Here is a 7,257-nt window from a genome sequence, read left to right as displayed (position 1 = left end):
ATATCTATTATATGATTCATGCTCGACCTTTCGGTCTTAGTGTTCCGAGGCCATATCTGTTATATGCTAGGCTCGTCAAGTTTAACCTGAGTATTCCGCGTGTGCAACTGTTTTGCATCCGTTGTATTTGAACGTAGAGCCTATCACACCCGATCATCACGTGGTGTCTCAGCACGAAGAACTTTCGCAACGGTGCATACTCAGGGAGAACACTTGTACCTTGATAATTAGTGAGAGATCATCTTATAAAGCTACCGTCGAACTAAGCAAAATAAGATGTATAAAAGATAAACATCACATGCAATCAAAATATGTGACATGATATGGCCATCATCATCTTGTGCCTCTGATCTCCATCTCCAAAGCATCGTCATGATTTCCATCGTCACCGGCATGACACCATGATCTCCATCATCTTGATCTATATCAATGTGTCGTCACATGGTCGTCTCTCCAACTATTGCTCTTGCAACTATTGCTATCGCATAGCGATAAAGTAAAGCAATTATTTGGCGCTTGCATCTTATGCAATAGAGAGACAACCATAAGGATTTTGCCAGTTGCTGATAACTTCAACAAAACATGATCATCTCATACAACAACTTATATCTCATCATGTCTTGACCATATCACATCACAACATGCCCTGCAAAAACAAGTTAGACGTTCTCTACTTTGTTGTTGCAAATTTTACATGGCTACTACGGGCTTAGCAAGAACCGTTCTTACCTACGCATCAAAACCACAACGATAGTTTTTCAAGTTGGTGCTGTTTTAACCTTCGCAAGGACCGGGCGTAGCCACACTCGGTTCAACTAAAGTTGGAGAAACTGGCACCCGCCAGCCACCTGTGTGCAAAGCACGTCGGTAGAACCAGTCTCGCGTAAGCCTACGCGTAATGTCGGTCCGGACCGCTTCATGCAACAATACCGCCGAACCAAAGTATGACATGCTGGTAAGCAGTATGACTTATATCGCCCACAACTCACTTGTGTTCTACTCGTGCATATGACATCTACGCATAAAACCTGGCTCGGATGCCACTGTAGGGGAACGTAGTAATTTCAAAAATTTCCTACGCACACGCAAGATCATGGTGATGCATAGCAACGAAAGGGGAGAGTGTTGTCTATGTACCCTCGTAGACCGTTCGCGGAAGCGTTATATCAACGCGGTTGATGTAGTCGTACGTCTTCACGATCCGACTGATCCAAGTACCGAAAGCACGGCACCTCCGAGTTCTGCACACGTTCGGCTCGGTGACGTCCTCGCCTTCTCGATCCAGCAAGAGGGGCGAAGTAGTAGACGAGTTTCGGCAGCACGACGACGTGGTGACGGTGTTGGTGAAGAACAATCTCCGCAGGGCTTCGCCTAAGCACTACAAAAACTAGGACGGAGGATAAACTAGAGGGGACGGGGTTGCCGGCACACGGCTTGGTGTTTCTTGATCTCTCTTGGGTGCTAGCCCTACCCCTCTATTTATATGTTGAGCCTTGGGGTCGAAACTTGGAGTAAAAGCCTCCACAAAGTCAGTTTCACCCGAAAGGCAAGAGTCCTTCTCGGACTCCAGGGCCAGACGCCAGGGTTCCCGGCGTCTGGACCCAGATGCCAGGGACCCTGGCGTCTAGCCCATGGACTCCGCAAAACTTCCTTTTGGGCTTTCCAAAAACCTCGTGGGCTTTCCCCTTTGGCCCAGATAAAGTGTTCTCATGCCCAAACATTTCGGGATACATCCGGAACCCCTTCCGGTGACCAAACACTATTATCCCATATATCAAACTTTATCTCCGGACCATTCCGGAGTTCCTCGTCATGTCCGTGATCTCATCCCGGACTCCGAACAACATTCGGTCACCAACATACATAACTCATATATTACTATATCGTCAACAAACGTTAAGTGTGCGGACCCTACGGGTTCGAGAACTATGTATACATGACTGAGACACCTCTCTGGTCAATAACCAATAGTGGGACCTGGATGCCCATATTGGCTCCTACATATTCTACGAAGATCTTTATCGGTCAGACCGCATAACAACATACGTTGTTCCCTTTGTCATCGGTATGTTACTTGCCCGAGATTTGATCGTCGGTATCTCAATACCTAATTCAATCTCGTTACTGGCAAGTCTCTTTACTCGTTCCGTAATACATCATCCCGCAACTAACTCATTAGTTGCAATGCTTGCGAGGCTTATAGTGATGTGCATTACCGAGTGGGCCCTGAGATACCTCTCCGACAGTCGAAGTGACAAATCCTAATCTCGAAATACGCCAACCCAACAAGTACCTTTGGAGACACTTGTAGAGCACCTTTATAATCACCCAGTTACGTTGTGATGTTTGGTGGCACACAAAGTGTTCCTCCGGTAAACGGGAGTTGCATAATCTCATAGTCATAGGAACATGTATAAGTCATGAAGAAAGAAATAGCAACAAACTAAAACGATCAAGTGCTAAGCTAACGGAATGGGTCAAGTCAATCACATCATTCTCCTAATGATGTGATCCCGTTAATCAAATGACAACTCTTTGTCTATGGCTAGGAAACATAACCATCTTTGATCAACGAGCTAGTCAAGTAGAGGCATACAAGTGACACTCTATTTGTCTATGTATTCACACATGTATCATGTTTCCGGTTAATAGAATTCTAGCATGAATAATAAACATTTATCATGATATAAGGAAATAAATAATAACTTTATTATTGCCTCTAGGGCATATTTCCTTCAGTCCGACCTATGAAACTCCCGAAATTTTCCCGGTTATGTAATCAGGTGTTGGGGATACAGGGGAAGCATAATATCTCACCCAAAGCTAGGAAATCCTACATCCAGCTGTATCCATCCTTCAACACATAACCAAGAAACCTTCGGAAATCATTTACCTCAACCTTCAAAAAGCATCCGTTATACAAGTTATGGCAATACTCCCGAACTCCCGCCCCAGTACTGGGTGGCGTCGAGGTTATCTCACCAACAACTGCATAAAAGAGTTTTTTTATGTCGGCGAAACTCAATTATTCCAGAACTACAACGATAAAATTGTGACGACAACACCTCGGAGCTCAACTCCCCGGGACACTGCCACAACCCCTAAATGTCAGGAGGCACCAAGAACAATGTTCTCGTCACAAAACCATCGGAACGATTCCAAGATACCCGCGTGATCCTAAAAAAATTAGTGAAATTTGAGAAGAGAAGAGTCAAAACTCTATGTCAGGATGCCTCACCAGAGCGACGAAGGGACTGAGGAGTAAAAAGAATCCTACTCTCTGATATATATAATCCTAAATGACTCAAAACATTTTTCTAGACTCAACAACGCCAACAATTCGATCAAGCAGGGGGGGCTCCTAAGTCGGGGAAGGCTCTGATTACCAACTTGTAATGCCCAGGATGCGGTTATATCTCCCATGTGTCGAAGCACGACTTAGAGGCATAACTGCATTGTAAGCAATGTCGCAAGTGGGGTAATCTTCACACAACCCATGTATTGAATAAGAAAAGAGGTACATAGTTGGCTTACAATCGCCACGTCACACAATAGCATAAATATATCATTAGAATCATCCAGATACAATCAAGGTCCGACTATGGAACAAAAATAAAGACAACCCCAAATGCATAATGTCCCCGATCGCCCCAACTGGGCTCCACTACTGATCGTCTGGAAAGAAAACGTAGTATCATCCTGAGTCCTCATCGAACTCCCACTTGAGCTCAGTCGTATCTCCTGGAGCGGTATCATCGGTCCCTGCATCTGGTTTTGGAAGTAATTTGTGAGTCATGGGGACTCAGCAATCTCACACCCTCGCGATCAAGACTATTTAAGCTTATAGGTAGGGTAAAAGGTATGAGGTGGAGCGGCAGCAAGCACTAGCATATATGGTGGCTAACATACGCAAAAGAGAGCGAGAAGAGGAGGCAAAGCGCGGTCGAGAAACTATGATCAAGAAGTGATCCTAGAACAACCTACGTTCAAGCATAACACGAGACCGTGCTCTCTTCCCGGACTCCGCCGAAAAGAGACCATCACGGCCACACACTCTGTTGATTCATTTTAATTAAGTTAAGTTTTAGGTTTTCTACAACCGGACATTAACAAATTCCTATCTGCCCATAACCGTGGGCACGGCTTTCGAAAGTTCAAATCCCTGCAGGGGTGTCCCAACTTAGCCCATCACAAGCTCTCACGGTCAACGAAGGATATTCCTTCTCCCAAGACAACCCGATCAGACTCGGAATCCCGGTTACAAGACATCTCGACAATGGTAAAACTAAACCAGCAAAGCCACCCGAATGTGCCGACAAATCCCGATAGGAGCTGCACATATCTCGTTCTCGGGGCACACCGGATGGGCAAGACGTCGGGTTGGCATAGACCCAGGTTGCCCAGGGGGCGCCGGACATCGTCCAGTTTGGACCAACACTTAGAGAAGCACTGGCCCGGGGGGTTAAAATAAAGATGACCCTTGAGTCCGCGAAACCCAAGGGAAAAAGGCTAGGTGGCAAATGGTAAAACCAAGGTTGGGCCTTGCTGGAGGAGTTTTATTCAAGGCGAACTTTCAAGGGGTTCCCTTTATAACCCAACCGTGTAAGGAACGCAAAATCAAGGAACATAACACCGGTATGACGGAAACTAGGGCGGCAAGAGTGGAACAAAACACCAGGCATAAGACCAAGCCTTCCACCCTTTACCAAGTATATAGATGCATTAAAGTAAACAAGATATAATAATGATATCCCAACAATAAACATGTTCCAACTAGGAACAAAGTCCAATCTTCACCTGCAACTAGCAACGCTATAAGAGGGGCTGAGCAAAGCGGTAACATAGCCAAACAACGGTTTGCTAGGACAAGGTGGGTTAGAGGTTTGACATGGCAATATGGGAGGCATGATAAGCAAGTGGTAGGTATCATAGCATAGGCATAGTAATAGAGCGAGCATCTAGCAAGCAAAGATAGAAGTGATTTCGAGGGTATGATCATCTTGCCTGCAAAGTTCTCCGAGTTGACGTAAGCTTGATCCTCGTAAACGTTCTCAACGGGTTCCTCGATCACGTACTCGTCTCCCGGCTCTACCCAAAGTAAGAACACAAGCAAAGGGAGACACAATCAACCACGATGCAATGCGCAAGCAACATGATGCAAAATATGGCATGATATGCGGGATGTGATATGCAATGCATATGCATGTTTTAGAAAAGAAAGATTGAACCTGGCCTCAACTTGGAAAACCAAGAGTGCCACTGGAAAGAGGAGTTGATTTCAGTCGAAATCGATATAAAGATCACCAGAATCGGATGCACGGTTTGCAAATGGCAAGCAAAACAATAATGGCGCAAAGCTGCGATTAACAGCACGAGGCCATCTAAATGCATCAAGAACAACAAGCTACTGCACTCTAACGTAACAACCAAGCACATGGCAGTGATCCACTCAAGATGCTTGACAAAATATGAACACTGAGCTATGGCCAATTCACTCAATAGCAGGCTCAAACAAGTATGGCAAAAGTGTAAAAGATAACAGGTTACAGACTTAGTGAAAATAACATGTCAGGAATTTGATATCAGGAAGCAATGTTTAGAGCACGATAACAACATGCTACAGGAATATATCATGGCAAAGCAAGGTATGGCATGAAGCTACTCAAAGCATACAATAAAAGTCCTTTACTGACCATAAGCCAAAAGGGATCAGAAAATACAATGGCAACCATGTGGACATAGCAAGTTTCGTTAACAGATTCAGACTTAGTAGAAAACTGGAACATGGCAAAACAGATTCACGTAGGCATGTTTACGAGCTCGATGCACTCACTACAAGACATTGCATGACAAACTAAGCATACACCCAGCAAGTAGACATGGCATAGAAGCTAAACATGGCAAGAACAACCTCATAGCATGCACGGGTCAACTACAACAACCTCGGCAAAATTGCTTAACATGTAAACAATCTACCAGGAACATTTTATAGCAAAAGTAGAGCAAGATTGAGTCATTCTAGGGTGCTCCATAAATGCAAACAAAGACATGAATGGATAGAGCACAACAATATCTCAAAAATATCCTTACTGAACATGCTCAAAAGAGGCATGGATCACTCTGTAGCAACAAGAATACATGGCATAAAAATATTATCAGGGAAAGACTTGGAAGATTTCTAAGTCCCTGAAATCAGCAACATCACGGGAGCTACTTTGCATGTTTGTGCTAGTCACCACAAAGATCACAAAAATACATGGCATACACCCCTGTAAAGATGGCATGACATACTTCAAAACACATGTAGGGCTCAAGTTCATAGGAGGCACACATTAATCATGGCAAAAATGACAAATGTCAAATTACTGATAAGAATCTGAAACTAACATTACATAGCACTCTTGCAACAACATTTAGGGCATCAAGATGAACTCAAATGAACATGGCGCAATGAAATGAAATGAAGTACTCATCAAGACGAACAGTTTGACATGCTACACGCCCAAAACAGAGCCACGGATGCAAAGTTATGGCATGATGAAATATGCTAAAAGTATTGGGACTTCGGGAAAAAGTCAACCGGTTAGGGTTCGTCCAGATCTGGATCCGGCGGCACGCAAAACGGAGTTGACCGGACTTCTCGCCGGAGCCTTGCCGGAATCGGCGGGGAGAAGGAAGATGGAGAAGCTGGCGGGGTCGGAGCGGTGGACGGCGGCGGAGGAGGCGGAGGCGACGGGCGGCGCGGGCGGAGCCGGGCGGAGGCGAGCGGCAGCGGGCGGCGGGCGGCGGCGGCAAGGCGATGCGGCGCCGGCGCGGAGGAAGCTGGAGCGGGCGGCGCTCGGGCGCGGCGGCGAACCGGTGGAGGCGGGTGGCGGCACGGGCCTCGGGGCCCGTCCCGGGCTCGGCGGGCCGGCGGCGCGGGAGGCGGCGGCGGGCCACGTGGCGGCGCGGGATTCGTCGGGCGGCGGCGAATGGACACGTCCGGCCTGGCGGTTTTCGTCCGGCGGCGCGAGGAGAGGGAGAGGTTAGGGTTTCATCCGCAATTTTTTGGAGGAGATCACATATTTATAGGTAGAGGGAGCTAGGAGAGTCCAAATGAGGTGCGGTTTTCGGCCACGCGATCGTGATCGAACGACCGAGATGATGGAGGGGGTTTAGGTGGGTTTTGGGCCACTTTGGAGATGTGTTGGGCTGCAACACACACGAGGCCTTTTCGGTTCCTCGGTTAACCGTTGGAGTATCAAACGAAGTCCAAAT

The sequence above is a fragment of the Triticum urartu genome, chromosome 5, assembly GCF_003073215.2.
Source record: "Triticum urartu cultivar G1812 chromosome 5, Tu2.1, whole genome shotgun sequence".
In the NCBI taxonomy this organism is placed as follows: domain Eukaryota; kingdom Viridiplantae; phylum Streptophyta; class Magnoliopsida; order Poales; family Poaceae; genus Triticum; species Triticum urartu.
This window is presented reverse-complemented; position numbering follows the sequence as displayed.